At 38.9% G+C, this 16,023-nt stretch overlaps 1 long non-coding RNA gene across 1 annotated transcript; it reads left to right on the forward strand.

Moving 5' to 3' along the window:
• The first annotated feature begins 1,174 nt into the window (after positions 1-1,174).
• On the forward strand, positions 1,175-15,358 carry LOC147253734 (uncharacterized). The gene is made up of 3 exons (XR_015118429.1): positions 1,175-1,239; positions 4,340-4,425; positions 14,512-15,358. It is a non-coding gene; the product is annotated as an uncharacterized LOC147253734 (long non-coding RNA).
• The last annotated feature ends 665 nt before the right edge of the window (positions 15,359-16,023 follow it).

Raw genomic sequence — 16,023 nt, forward strand, 5'->3', positions numbered from 1 at the left:
CAGTCAGAGGATGGATTAAACATTGTATCCATCCTGTATGTTTCTTGAATGTGCCCAGCTCAAATCAAGACTTCATATTAAACAGCTAAGCTCACAGTGACAAGATTAACATAACAACTCACTTGAAAATTGAAGGAAATATTCACATATTCAGATATGATAAAAGTTGTTCATATCTTCACTGTTGCCAATAAACTCAGTATGATTACATGATGATTGCATATTTTGGACTTTATCTTTGGAAGGGGGTCATTACGTTATCATTTCATGACTTTGTATGGAGGTTGTTACAGCATTCACATTTATTTTTTATAATTTTAGTTTTTACTTGAAAATTTAAACTCCAGCAGCCAGCAAATAGGCCAAATAAACAAATGGGAGCACTTTTTGTAACCACTCTGGATGCATCGCTGGCCAGTCAACATTCGTGGAAGCGTTCCAGTTTCTGCCTCCCATGTCAGCACGCTTTTTCAATTTGTGCCGACATGAGAAGCACCAGGAGGCTCGTGTGAATGGATCCTCCTCAGCAGGGAGCTGGTATTTATGGTAAATCTGACACGACATGAATACAGGACATCCCTCCACATGACAGGTGGAGGAAACATGGTGGTTATAATATACTGTCAGACCCACCCTGCACCCAGCAAACCATTAGCTACCCATATGACAGTCCTCCATTGAAAGGGTGTGTGTTTTGAAGCAGCCCGACATAATTTAACATACAACTCACAATCCTTTCAGGGTGTGATTATGACAGTGGGATACTTTAGAGGACACACAGTCATGTCATTAAGGAAAGACTTTCCCGGACCATTTATAATGAAAGAGATGTGATATTTATCTCATTTACCGAAGTATGTGTCCTCCCTGCAGCCATGCAGCAGAGAGAGTGATGAAGAAATGCTTCTGCTTTTGATTTAAACAATGAAATATCAAGTCAAAGTGTCATGAAGAAGGAAATAAACACTCCCTTTTCTCTGTTTTCTCTCTGCTCCTGATGAGTTCGCCTCTTTCTCCCAGTCAGAAACATGATTTTTTAAAATTCTTTTAACTGTTTCCAGAATCATCTTCACCCTCTCGATAAACTCCCATGTCTTACTGTCTCTCTTGAGCCCCTTCTCCGCTATTCAAAAAAATCCACTAACATCTGTTTTTTGTCTGCAGTGGGAATTAAGCACAATTCAGTCCTGAGACAAATGATCCTGGAGCAGACATGGGTATCTACCAGCTCCAGCACCGGTTGGTACTGATGTTGACATAAAACCTGGTTGAACACATGTTTGCACCTGCTTATGGTACGATAAACGAAAACATGTAACTTCTACTACTATTTGTCATCTCTGCCACAAATTCTACTCATCTGTATTCAAACAGCCCTCTAACACAATTCAGCTGAGTTTGAAACACAGACTGGAATAAAAGATATAAAGTAGTAACACGATCACTGCCCTCCAAGCTGCATTTTACTGTACTCTTTGTTTACCCTGTTCGTCTTTTCAGTAGGTTGTTGTTTTTTTTGTTTTTTTTTTTAAACTGCATGTACACAGGAATGTGCAGTTAAAGAAGGGGTATTTTTGATACATGAGCCATGTGGAGCTGATTTTCATTGTCAAACAGGTGAGGAAGGTCAGAGCTTAATAGGTGAGGAGCAGACGTGCAAAGAGCTCACTCCTAATTTGGTTCTCAACAGAAAGAGAGCACAGTATGGGAATGCCTTGTTTACGTTATGTTACATGCACTCTCTTCATTTCTGCCTCTCTCTGGCTCTGTACAAAGCTTCACATCCGACTTGTGTCATGTTGTGGCACAACTTTGTCAGTACAAGTTGCAGAACTGAAATTGGCCTTAGATTTATTTTCTGAGGAAATGCACTTTATCTGGTACCATTATCCTGCCAACTATGATGATGCTGGCTATTTCAATACAAACATATTTACAGATTGTCTTGAGCTCCAGATAGAAAATGGCCACATCCCGTTTCTTGACATTTTTTTTACCTCAGGGCACCAACAAACATCACAATTCTGTAACATAAATGGGGATGGTTGCATGTGGAGGAACAACGTTTGTGTCCTTGTTCACTGCAACGCTGCGTCTCTGCCTGTCTGCCTATATGTAGTTTTCTTTTCCTTCTTTCTACCTCTCTCTCACACGTTCTCTTTCACCCTCTTTTTCCACACTACTGGGTTTTAATCACTGCTGTAATTGGCAACTCCCTGCTGTGCATGTGCGTACACACACACACACACACACACACACACACACACACACACACACGCACACTGTATGTGCTTGCTGCCTAGCTGCTGCAAATCCCCCTGGCAGTTTGTGTGTGTGTGTGTGTGTGTGTGTGTGTGTGTGTGTGTGTGTGTGTGTGTGTGTGTGTGTGCTGTGAGGGCAGTAGAGAGAGATATGGGGAGATAAGAATAATGAAAGAAGGGGAGTTTCAGAACTGCAGGCCAACTCACTCACTCAACAATCTGTCTGCTGCGAGGCACCGTGAGGAAGTGGAGCTGTGCAGCCAAATAGTAATTATCTGAGAGAAGAAAGACATGGCTCAAGATTTATTGCAGAGCACAACATTGTTTTGGAGTTGCTTGAGAACCTGATGTTGCCTTAACTTAGTCAAATTACTAATGAGCCTTGTTACACTGCAAATATGCCACATTTTGTACACACCAACAGCTAAAGATACCAATCCCATTGGATTAAGGAGTAAGTAGACTACTGAGGGCAGATATTTACACATTTGTAGCCAGTGGACACCTCAGCTATCATCAGATAATAATTTTTTTGCACTATGCACATAGAAGTGCAACTGCTGTGAATATATGTGTAATTCAGTAAGTTTTCCTCATCTGGGTCTTGTGTGATTTGAAGTATAAAAACAAATATTATGTACGTATTTTTGCTAGTTGATGTTTTCATTTTGGAGCATATTCCTAATATAAACAGTGCACATCTATAGCATGGCCTGAGCATCACGGCTATAAAACCCCTCCCAGGTCCGCGCACTGGAATCATGCTGTATTGATTGCTTTTTTGGTTTTAATGATATTTTACTTGTTCAAATTTTCCTCCAGCAAGGGAATTATTTATGGTGGTCCCACTAGGGCAAACTGTGACTCACCATCAATCTTAAAGCCCCCCTCCAGTCAAAACTGTTTCCCGTCTTGTTCCTATGGTTCAGCATTATGCAGAGTTATTTATGTGAAAAGTTTATTCACTGAGGGCTTTTTTTTTTTTTTTTACACATTCATGGATAACATTCTCTCTGAGCACTGTAACAATCTTTTTTGTTGTTGTTTTTTAAGGACTTTTTGTCATAATAGTAAAAATGCAAAAGCATGTCAGATACTGTGTGCATCTTTGAAAAATCTTATTTCACAATAATGTTCTGCTGGTTTTAGAGTCAAGGTTCACATATTAGGTCAGCAATCAATATTATAATGCTTCAATGTTAGGAAAACTTTCTGTTCATCACACTTACTTCCTGTCAAGACCTTCGAGGTTTGGAAGCTGCGGTGTGTTGTTTTGTTTCCCACCACATGGGGATCCACCACTCAATCCCATCACCTCAAATCAGCCAATTCAGACTGCGAATCACAAACATGAGCCTTTCACAGCTAAGGAACCCAGTAGCAGAGAAGAGAACGTACACTGTGAAAAATGCTTCACTCTGAAAATTGAGCAGCAGGAGTGTTTTTCATCACATGAAAAAGAAAAGAGAGAATTTGCTGGATTTGGGTTGAATATATCGAGGCTTTTTGAACTAGCAGTTGCCCACCAAATCCTCCACAGTGGAGACCATGTGACAATGGCCATGCTAAAGCGATGCTAAAGAATCCCAGCTTTATGGTTATCATGGCACATTGGCCGTAAAAAAGAAAGTTTCATGCTTGTGATGTGTTGTGTGTGTGTGTGTGTGTGTGTGTGTGTGTGTGTGTGTGTGTGTGTGTCTTTTATGTGGGTCACCCCACCATGTCTAATGGCCCCTTGCTGCGTGCGGCGTCCTGCGCTGAGCTGCTCCCTGCTGTCACACTCGTACACACAAACAAATGCATACACACAGTGGGGGAGATTTTGGGGTGTCCCTCAACCTAATACCCTCCACAATACACCACCAGTGCATCTGTTGCTCCTGTTCTCAAACTTTAAAGTTGATCAGTGAAGCGCTAGCATGCCTCTCTTCTCTCCTCGTCACCTCCTTTTTCTCTCATCCAGCTGCATCCTCTCAACCTTACATTGTTTTTTCTCTTTACATTTTTCAACATTTGGGTTTCTTTTTTTAAGTTTAGTTGACAAGGATTTTAATGGCCAGCCTTTTGTCTTTGGTCAGTTTAAAACAGAGGCTTTGGTTGGGCTCTTTAAAGGCCTCCATCCCACAGACGATGGTTTAACCTGCAAGACTCGGCCCTCAAACAGGTGAGCATCCGCAGCCCAAACACACTTCAAAGCACACATTTTGTGTTTCTCTGCAGGGTTCGAACATATAACGCAACAACTCGTACTTTGTAGTAAATGATTTGGTGGCTGAAATGCCTCTTTGTGCTTCAAATACACAGTGGCTGGATGGAAAATTGATCAGTCATAGTATTTTGCCATGAAACAATAAAGTGGCTATTGCTGAGGTAACTGATGAAGTCATACCAGCTCCTCTGTCTCTAATGTCTCCTCCTATGCATCTGGTTAGCTCATGCATCATATTGTATTGAATGTCTCCATGCTGTCTGGGTTCCCACTCCGAGATATTTTGGTTTCTCCTATTAGGCAGGAGCGAGACAGAAGCAAAAGACCATCATTAAAATTCTATATTGAGAGGAGAGGAAAGGAGAAGAGAGGAGAGGAGAGGAGGGGGATGGGTGAGGTATAAGGAAGGAGGAAAGAAGGGAAATGTTACAAATTCAGATTATTACTGCTGGTAGCCTACCTGCCCATCCCCACAACACTTTTGAAACACACACATAAACATAAAGCAAACATACACCAAAGACATGTATATCCAGTATGTAAAACATGCACGTATACAAACTTCCAGCACTCTCAAATTTGGAATTAAATAAGGATGTGTAAATTATCCCATAGCTTTATAAGAACTCAGCATGTACTTTATGGAAACTTCGATCTACAAAGCACAGAAACACACGGACATAAACACACACACACACACACACACACACACACACATACACACACATACACACACACAGACTAAAGAGAAGCCAGCTACGTCAGTATATTTTCACACTGCGGTAGTGTCTCTTTGTCTGCCTGTCGAGCAGCCAGCTGTAAGATGGAGGGCGAGAAATATGCTTTTAGCGGACGGCTTCGCAAGACACAAGATGCAGCTTTGTCATTTTTGTTTGAATCGTCGCTATATTGATTTCTGTCAAAATGATTTTGTCATTTGAGGCCGTTTCATTCTCGTCTCTCGTTGTTTGCCTGCCTTCTTTGAGGATGTGTATGTGTCTAAAAAAAAAGGAGACGATTATAATTATTAGTTTTTGACTTCACAGTTCTACCGTTGCCTGCACTTAGACAATAGCAGGGACACGGTGTGTGTTCAAGCAGTTGGGTGTACATTAGTGAGGGATGTCAACCTTCTTTACTCAGAATCAGCTGTAGTTCCTGTTGCCTCAGTCACACAAACACACACACACACACACACACACAAACACACACTCTCTAAATATTATACACCTGCGACACTCAAGTTCAGCCAAAATTTTTATTTTGACTATTTTCTGGATTTCAAATCTTATTTTGGACAGTCAAGTGTTAAAACAGCTCTGCACCACACGTATAAAAGCTTTTAGATAATGTCAACAGCTTTGCGCTATTTTTTTTGTTTTTCATTGAAAATCTGTGCCACCTTCATTGTCAGGAAATAATGTTTCAAATTCTGGATGCAAATATCATAATTCCCTCCCTCTGAAACCTCACTCTAAAATCAGCTTTACAGCAATTTAAAGAGTAGCATGAACCCTACAAGCTTTTTAGTGCTTTAGGTGACAGTGATGCACCACCTAAAGAGAAAGCTGGTTCAAGCATTGATATGTAACACACACACACACACACACACACACACACACACACACACACACACACACACACACACACACACACAGAGGCACAGAATAATTCCCAGAGATTCATGGAGAGGCAGAGAAAGACACAGAGCCAGACAGAATGATCCAGATGTATAGAAGGCCTCAGCAAGGGAGGCTTGGCCATTGTGTGATAAACACAAACACAGATGCGTTTAGGCTTTGATTCCAGGTTGCTTTTCATTGCTCACTGTGGGAGCCATCCTGAAGAAACAACCCTCACACACACACACACACACACACACATACACACACACACACACACACACACACACGCCATGGACTGGACTGATAGGATTAGAGGCTGAAGCTATAGTCTCTCTCTCCTCACACCCCATCTCTCTCTCTCTCTCTCTCTCCCTCTCTCTCTCTCTCTCTCTCTCTCTCTCTCTCTTGCCTGCCAAGCATTGATTATTCACAGGGATAGTTGCTGATTGCCTCAAACAGTAGCTCACACAGGTTCATTATCGCTCCACCTCTCTTCCTCTCACTCCCTGTTACTTGTAGAAGTGTATTTATTGAGTTTTTCCTTCTGACAATCCACAGATATATTTTAGCAAAACACAAACAAGGCATTATCTGTCTCTCCTTCTTACAATGTGTTTATAGTTGAGTGGAGATGCTCAACTTACACACACAAAAAAAACCTGAAGAAACGTGCCAGCTGTAATATCACATGTCAAATTGTTTTTTGAAACAGGCGCCAAAGCACAAATATTTCTCTATCGCTTTACTGAGCAATCGGCCCTGCATTTTCTTTTACACCAAATTCAGTGAAATTATGCATAAAAATCACAGCAAACATTCTATCTATCTATCTATCTATCTATCTATCTATCTATCTATCTATCTATCTATCTATCTATCTATCTATCTATCTATCTATCATATTTTTATGTATACTTTACATTATGAGTGTCGGGGGTTAGCATCTTTTTGGTTTTTAAGGATGATATATTTTGTTGTAATAAAGATGAGGTGGGGGTTGTATAAAATGGTGATGACACTGGATGTGAGCGTGTGGTGAGGGCTATCAGTGCTGCGGCAGCAGTCTTTAAACAGTAGCCGTCGGCCAGCCCTCTGCTGACAAAGTGGAGCTGTCTATGAAAACCTCCACCAGTAGTTTGGAAGAAAATACAGCACAGTACTATACAGGAAATTATATTTAAACTAAAATTGAAACATAATCTATGTTTGGTTCCTTGAGATTGCTCTGATGTTTTGTTACCGATATCCTGACAACGAATGAACCTTTATTTATTTGTAACTCATTCGTTGTCAGGATATCGAAAGAGTGTTAGTTTTTCTCTCTGTTTGGGGTACAATGTCCCCATTCTGAGGAGTGTGTGAGTGTGGTGTTGACACATGTTAGCGCTGGCTGATTAGTCGACACATAAAGGAACACACAGCCCCTCCATCACTATTCAGCCATTTTGTCTCCCTGTCTGTCACACTGGTGGAGTGGATGTACGTGTGTGTGTGAGGCTTTTGTTAAGATAATGCAGAGGAGAGAGAAAGAGCGAAGGAGAAGACACCGTGAAAAATTACACAGACCGCAGCCAAGTCCCTGTGACCCAGGGACACTTAATCTCAACACATCAAAATAAAACATTCCTGTAATTTTACATTGAAAGTCATCATTTAAAAATAACGGGCAAATATGCAAACTAGAGGGTTTTTAAAGTAAATGATTTAGAATGTTCTGTGCAAGATGGTGAGCGCCCAGATCAGAAGGTCTGCTGTCTATTGTGCCTTAAGTGGATTAACAAAGCGGTCAGTGAGACAGACAGCCAGAGTGGCAACCATAACCGTTGTTTACAAGCTTCTGTCACCTTTGTCTCTTCACAGTTTCATACAAAACCGATTTGGTTGTTTTTTTTATTTTTTTACTTTCTCTCAATAGTGGGGAGGAGTTTGTGGAAAATCGTTGTGTAATCTTTTTTTGATAAAAGACTGAATGTGAGGACAGTCAAACCTCCCACTTTTAGATTTTCTATCACAGAGATCATGCATGTAGATTTCTTCATATATTGTTGTTTGTAGTCAGGTTATATTTTATGCTGTTTTTTTTTTAATCTGCTCTCGTCTCATAGTTTTTCTGACACGCAAAGTAAAAAAAATATCCGATTTTTATTTCTTGTTTTAAAATTTAATGCAGGAATTCTGCAGCAGGTACTGCAGCTGCATCTTAGCATGGAGCACACTAATTGTGTGTGTGTTAGTTATTGTATGATCGTTCTTGACAAATCATGGTCAATTTCACAAAAAAATTATACTGGCTATTTGCAATATCTTGACCACCACATACATTTAAACCTAATATTATTTAGATTTATTTATTTAATTAATTATTTAATTTAGATTTACGTGTCCAGTAATGAAGTTATTCCTAATATGAAATTTCATATCAATTAGGGATGGAAATTTGGAGTGAAAGTCAACAACAGCCTTTTCGAGGTAAATTAATATCAGTAAAAATACAGAAATAATTATTTTGAAAGAAAACATGTAGAAAAAAATAAATGAAGAAGTAAACAATTAATAAGATATTGCTCTATAATAATAATCATTATCATTATTATTATTAATAATAATAATAATATCATCATTATTTTTTTATTATTAACAATAATGATAATAAGTTCCTTTCTTTTTGTTCATTACTTTCCACATCCATAATGCTTGTGAAGGATACATTTGCAAATGTAGCACATAAATCCACTTCACACACAGCACAGCACCCCTTCAGGCTTTCAGGTGCCGTAGCATCATAAACACACTTAATTTGATGGATGTACTCGGCGAGCTACGTCCAATGTCAAAATGTCAATTATATGATTTTACTGACTCTCCTTTTTAATATATTGAATTTTTTTAAGCCTTCATTAAAACCTGAAATTATTTTTTTTTAAATGTGAAAATGATGCTGATGGCTGCAGAACTCCTTAATAATATTTGTAAAACGTGCACAAATCAAAGACTGCATATCTCGATGCTTACACTTCAAATTAAAATGCTTTTTTTTTCCTTTTTCCAATTTATATTTGTCCATATATTCTCAATGCCACCGTGAAATATTTATGAATATTTATTTATGAATGTCCTAGAAGGCACAAAAGAACATCACAATTTTGCTAACTTAATAATTTTTGTTTTTTATCCAGATGCAAATCATCTTCAACTGCAAAAACAACCTATTGCCTAAATATGACTTGAGTGCTGCGTGATATCAGTTGGCTTGTAGATTTTTCAAGAGCTCGAGATCCAAATATTGATGAGAATTCTGATGAAAAATACATCCTTAAGCTTTTGATCAGAGTGATATAGAGCTCTAAATTAAAACACGATGGATGTATCAAAGCTTCAGTCAGATTTATTATCAGGCTGCGTATTTGTTATCTCTACAGAGCATACATTCTCAGACATCTTTCAGATTTGTTTTTATCAGGTTCAGTATTACTAATCTTTAAAGGTAATATGTCTATACGTATACACTTAACCTTAACTGTAATTGACCTAAATGATTAAATATCTATATAGTGAAAATTATGTTGATTTGACTTTACTTCAAAAGCCTTGAAGTCAAACTGGATTTTAATACTTCTTATTTCTCTTGAATTTCTCCTGTATTTCCTATTGAGAATGATTCAAAAAGATGTTGCACAAGGTTGGCGGTGCACTCACCAATTAGTTTGAGGTTTACGTTATGAAATCTATCCATGAAAAGTGTCAGGGAAGCTTTTGCGACACGTTGGGAATAGTGAAAACGATTTCAGTAATTTTAGTATTTGATCCTTCATTTCACTGGTGAAGTCACGTGTTTCTCTCACTGATTGTTGACATCACTATTAAATTGGGCTCTTGAACAATTTTGTGTCACAGCAGATTAGCTTTTGTAGCTTCAGGATGCTCAATAAAAGAGAGGATGAATATAATCGATCTCTCTTAGTGTCTGGTGGGTTTTCATTATTTTCTCGTGTCATCAACAGCAATAGAAGGAGCAGTATTCTTTGTCTGGCTGTTGCACTGCGAAGGTTTTGCAGTAGCATGAAGGTAAACACGACAGTCGCAGTCAGATGACTGTGCGCGTCGTGGCCAAATGATCTTTTAACATTTAAAAGGAGCGGCTTTTCCTCATTATTGAATCTATCAGCTCCATTCACTCCTTTCAGCTTTGATTGAGGCCTTCAGCTGTAGGCTTCTATTTGCGTCCTGCGTCTATGTTAACAGAAGAGTGTCGTTGCCGCGGTGTGTGTTAGTGTGTGTGTGTGTGTGTGTGTGTGTGTGTATGAGCGTGTGTATGTGTGTGTGTGTTTGTGTGTGCGTGTGCTGCAGCCTTTTAAACAGAGCTTTAGTGTCCACAATACTCTCTCTGTTGTCTATTTTTCAGTCTTTCCTTTTCTGTGCATGTCACGCATTCTTGCTATCATGAACTGACACACACACAGTCAGACCTACGGAGGATCAGTCATGCTCGAGGTCGTCTATGGGCCAACTTGACATTGTTGTCTATAAGCTGCTTTGGAGCCAGACGAGAAGTTTAAAGGACAATTCAAAATAGTTTGTACCAGAGAAAGCTTTCTCTCTAGCTTGATGTCAATGAGGCAGATTTGTACGGAAGAGAGAGGGTGTCGATTCCTGCTCGGTTCAACCCATTCTGAATGTGAATAGAAGCTGCAATTGATTTGCTAATGATAGAGTATTCATTCTTAATAAGATAACAACCATGTCCTTCTTAGTATTGGAATGTGTGGAGTAAAATAACCTTCCTAAATTGATTCAACTGAAGGTGAACTGAAGCCAGCCATGCAGGATGTTGTTTTTATGCTGCAGAAAGATGATTTCAGATAAATGTGATACACTTCTTCCTGTCAATTTTATTACATGAATTTGTCTGAGCTGACCGTGTAATAATTATGGACTTATGATGCAATAAAATGAGTGAAAAACATCCTCTCAATCATGACGTACGAAATAAATGAAAATCTAATCAATGCTCTCAGCTTTCCTCATCAGCCAAGAGTTACACCAGGCTGGCAATATCACTGTCACCATTTCATAACACTCATTTTTACATGCAGACCTTCCCTTTCTTTTTGTTTTACTGTTTGCATCATATTGTATTTGCCACCCTCTTTCTTGTGGACTAAGTGGACTATTTATATGTAATTTAGCTTCATTATTTTGGGGAAATCAAAGCATATAAGGAAGCATTCAATTTTGTTCTGTGGGGTTGAGGTTTTAAAATTATATTCGTTGTTTTTAAATGGTCATGTATTTATTATTTCTAATTTATTTCCTTTGATAGAATGAATGCAGACAGGAGTGTTTTTTTTTTTCTTCTGTAAGGTTTTTTTTGTATCAGGAAGTTCTGGCTGGCATCAATTTATAATCTCAGTTGTTGTTTTTTTTTTTTACTTTATCTATTCCTCTTCTACTGTACCAGGAATTTAGAAAAAAAAAAACTTCAATCTAAAATTATATAAACTTCCCCTCTTTCCTCTCATCAAACTAACATTTAAATGCTTTTATTTCTTCTTTTTAAAAAAAAATAAAATTCTTAGTTTGTAATGTTAATAACAAGTCATCATTGGGCCATGCTGTGTAACTGACGAAAATGGCTCTTAAATCCAAATGTGACTGGCTTTAATGAACAGCTGTTGATGATAATCCAGCTGATAAATGACTTTTAGAAGCGTTAAACCCTTCAGCTCCAGTATCTCTCCATGTGGAGTTGAATTTGAACATGACATCGTAATGAAATATCAGGGCGCCGTATGGTAGCTTAGCGCACCAGCCTCATATTCACAGTGTCACGATGATTGAAATCCAGCACATGCCTCTTTCCAAAACTCTCTCCTATTTCCTTCTCTGAGAATTGCCATATAAGCATGTTTTTAAAGACAAAAGATAGTTCTGAAGAAGGGCCTTCCTTATGCTCATCGCGATGCCATTGCATCGCAGTAAAGGAGAAAAGAGAAAGAAATTTCACTGTTGGACCCCTGTACCACGTAACTGTGAGGAGCTGTCACTGGTTTGCGGCTGCCTGGCTCTCTCACTCAGATCATCAGTTTCTGGTAGGAAACTGATGTGAGTGTTGCTTCTCACTGTCTGCACAGGAGAGATGCAGGATGGAGGACTTTTACCATGGCAACCACTAATGCAGTATAAATGCAAGGACTGAGCCTTGTGTGCTTCTATAATAATTCTGGATTCAAGGAAGGCAGGTGAAATGTCATCTGGGCTGTTGTTTTAAATAAGTAAGTCGTGCTTTTGATGTCTAGTGTGGTCAAGTCTAAATCCCACTTGGCTCTCCTGTAGAAATGAGGTTATTGTTTCATGAATAACTTCAACACTGCAGCATTCATTCTATACAGGTTCCATTCAGCAGTTTGCAGCTGGCCAAAGAGGACAGTCTCTTATGTTATCACACCACTCCATGTTGATATTGTCCCGATGTCAGCCAAGAGTGTTTTCCTTCTCATTGTTTCCTATATCGGCTTATAATGTCCAATCCCATAATCCCTCTGTAGGCTGGGTCAAATATGTGGTCCTTGCAGTGTCCTCTCACCTACTTGTGAGATGTGATTTCTGTACCCTTCTCTCCCTCCTCTTCACATATAAGATTACTCCTGAGCAGATTTGAAAAGTGACACCTGACTGGTTAGCAATGAGTTTTGATTGAGCATTTTAGTTAATAATGCGTTTGCATGTTTTTTTTTTCTGGCCAAAAAAGTAAAGCCTTTTTCACCGTTGTCTATAAGGCGGTACATAAGTTGTAACTGATGCTGTCTACTGGAAATTCACATACTAAACCAGTGGGATTGTATTATCTGCATGTTTTCAGAATTTTGAACTGCTGGCAGATGGAGGCATCTTCAGTCATGCACCATCCTGAGACATTTTTCAAGAAGGCCTTACACACGTGTGTGTCAGTCCAAACATTCTTTCCATGTGCTCCTGTGCGTAGCTCTGCCCTAACCTGAAGCTACTGTTGCTTTGTGACTATGTGTGTGTGTGTGTGTGTGTGTGTGTGTGTGTGTGTGTGTGTGTGTGTGTGTGTCGGGGAGGGGGGGGGAGTGTTTGTTTTGTCTGCCCCTATCTATAGCTCAGTCCTGCCCCTTTCTTTCACAGCTAGAGAAAGGAACCACACCCCTCAGGCCTTGGCTTAGTATTTGCTTCTGTGGCGTTTCACTCTCTTGGGATTTTGGGGTTTCTGTTGCAGCCTCCGTGCTTTAAAAAAGCTATACGATGACAAACATATGTGTGACTACTGGTGAAAAATTGTTGAATAAAATCTATAATATCACAAGAAGGTATACGGACATATACTACCAATACTAGGAAACACATGCTTCTAACACACATGCTTTACTGGCCTCTCTGCACATACTATTGCACATCATGTGCACATGTACAATTATGAGAAACACACAAACAAAACATGCATACAATACGCAAAGGCATGTGAGTGTCCGTGTACTCACACACACACACACACAAGTTTACCCAAGACCACATACACAAGTGAGCAAACACGCCTGGTGGGATTTACCCATTAGAACTGAGGTTGGATGTGACCTGCACTTCCCTTATGAAAATGAGCCTTAAGGGAGACCAAAGTGTGCATGCGTGCGTGTGTGTATGTATGTGTGTGTGTGTGTGTCTATGTCTGTGTGTGTGTCTGTGTGTGTGTGTCTGTGTGTGTGTGATCTGGAGCTCTATATTTTTATGAGCCTCTCCCCTGTTCAATGAGAAGGAACATACACAATTGTGACTAAAGTCATGCAAGAGTACTCATTAGTTGGTTCTACCAAGGTGTATGAGAGAGAAGTAACCAGGTAATCATGTGGTGTGCTTTTGTATGCTGGTATATGTATATATGTATATGAATTTATGAAAATTCAAAAATATAATCTGATTTATCACTTGTTTGCAACAAAAAATAACAATATTAGAATTCAGCTAATGAGACAAAACTTTTTTCATTTAATTTAGCATTTTAACACGAGACTATGATTTGATCTACTCCATAGAAACATTATGAGAAAGACCTGATTTAACCTATTGATTTTACTTAAACCGTTAGCTGATCAGTGCTGAAGTGAACTGACTGGAGCCTGTATAACACCGGATACAGCCAAATATTACCAGCCAAGATAATGATTCAGTCTTTGTGGAAAATGCATCTCTCAATGAATTTAATCACGATTCGCAATGAACATGACTCTCTTTCCTGATAACACAGAATAGATTTCATTTCATCCTTTATTGCTTTTGAGTGGAACCTGACACCTTTAAGTTTGTCCTGCACGATTCAGATTTATTTATATAAAAACAAATTGTCATTGGATTCGCATGTTCTTAGTGTTCATACCGATCTGCATTTTCGTACAAATTGCAGGTGTAAGCTCTCCTCTGGCGAACTCTCCGTCCTGCCGTGACAGAGCCTGACACGCCTTTCCAGCTGGAAGAACAAGTGCTATGTGGGCTCCCTGAAGTGGTGCAGCACCGGGTCATTGGAGAGCCACAGCACGCTTGGAAACAGAACAATCTGTGTTATTTCAGCACAGCCTGTTGGATGAAGGGCCATTTTGCATGTATTTTGGATTTGTCTTTGGCAGGATCTCTCCAGGATCAAACTAAATTGGATGTTTAACCTCACGTGGCCTGCAGCTGAGAGTTCCCTGGTGATAAACCAGCGTGGAGGGGATTGAGTTCCACCCGTATTAGGGTCAAATCTCATATTTCTAAATGTGTTACCTCACTTTTTATAAATGATGAAAATACAGTTCCAATGGTAGTGTCATTAAATCAATGATACTGAAATCAACAAATCATCACATGAAGCCCCATAATGGTCCTTCATTCAGTCTATTAAATTTCTATTTTGTTATTTTTTGTTTTAAAATATATTATATGCTCTAGTGTGGTGGTTCCTGTCTGTTTCCCATTTGACATTGTGTCTAACTATTCTTACGCAAAAAATAGAAAAAGAAAAAGAATGAAATTTGTCCAAAGGTTCTATCCTTCACTTCCAAAAATGTGTTTTTTCTATAATGGGCTTAATGTAGAAATGTCAGTGGGAACAGGAATTGAGCACCGAGAGAGGAATATTAATATAAACATTATCGTCGTCATCATTATCATCATACAAATCATCTTTATCATTTTCATCATATAGGCCAGGAGAGTTTTGTGTATAGATACAAACAGAATATACTTTATGAATTAAATTCCTTGGCTGCAAGTTGTGCTCTTGTTTCAACCAGGTGTGAAATTTCACCTGAAGTTGCTTATGAATACAATAAACAATGCACTAAATCCAAAGTCAGCGTGTGTGCAGTGTGTTTGTGGCATGAAGTTTCAGATTCACTTATTAAAGTAAAATCTTCACCACATACTCTCAGTTCAAAGCCGGCGGTCACAGACGGACGTCATGTTAAAACTGCAGTCTAACTGAATCTGCGGTTTGACATCCTCTATTGAACCCACATCAAGCTGAAAAGAAATCTACATTTGCAGTTAAAATTCAGTAATTTAGTTCATTAAGGGACCATCGGGATAAAAAAAAAACAACAACTCATGGAATGAAATATTATGAAAATGGAATATGCCCTTCTGTTCAGGCATATATTTATTTTTATGTTGACATGTACATTCAAGGTGGGTAAGAAACTTTACACATTATTCAGTCACAGTAATTCCAGTCATTGTCAGGTTGATTTCAGTTTATAGCTGGAAAATCACAGTTTAAGTTCCTTTGCTTATGAATGTGAAGCCTCTTTTCTGAATAGACTTTTAGGTAACTGGAGCAGCTGGAAGTGAAGTGCCTGGCTCAAAGATTTGAATAAGTACTATTTTCATAGCTGTATTGGAAGCACAACCCAGCAGATTTCTGTTTCAAAACCTTAGT

This window comes from Aulostomus chinensis, chromosome 11 (genome assembly GCF_037954235.1).
Source record: "Aulostomus chinensis isolate RoL2024-O1b breed Wild chromosome 11, RoL_Achi_v1.0, whole genome shotgun sequence".
In the NCBI taxonomy this organism is placed as follows: domain Eukaryota; kingdom Metazoa; phylum Chordata; class Actinopteri; order Syngnathiformes; family Aulostomidae; genus Aulostomus; species Aulostomus chinensis.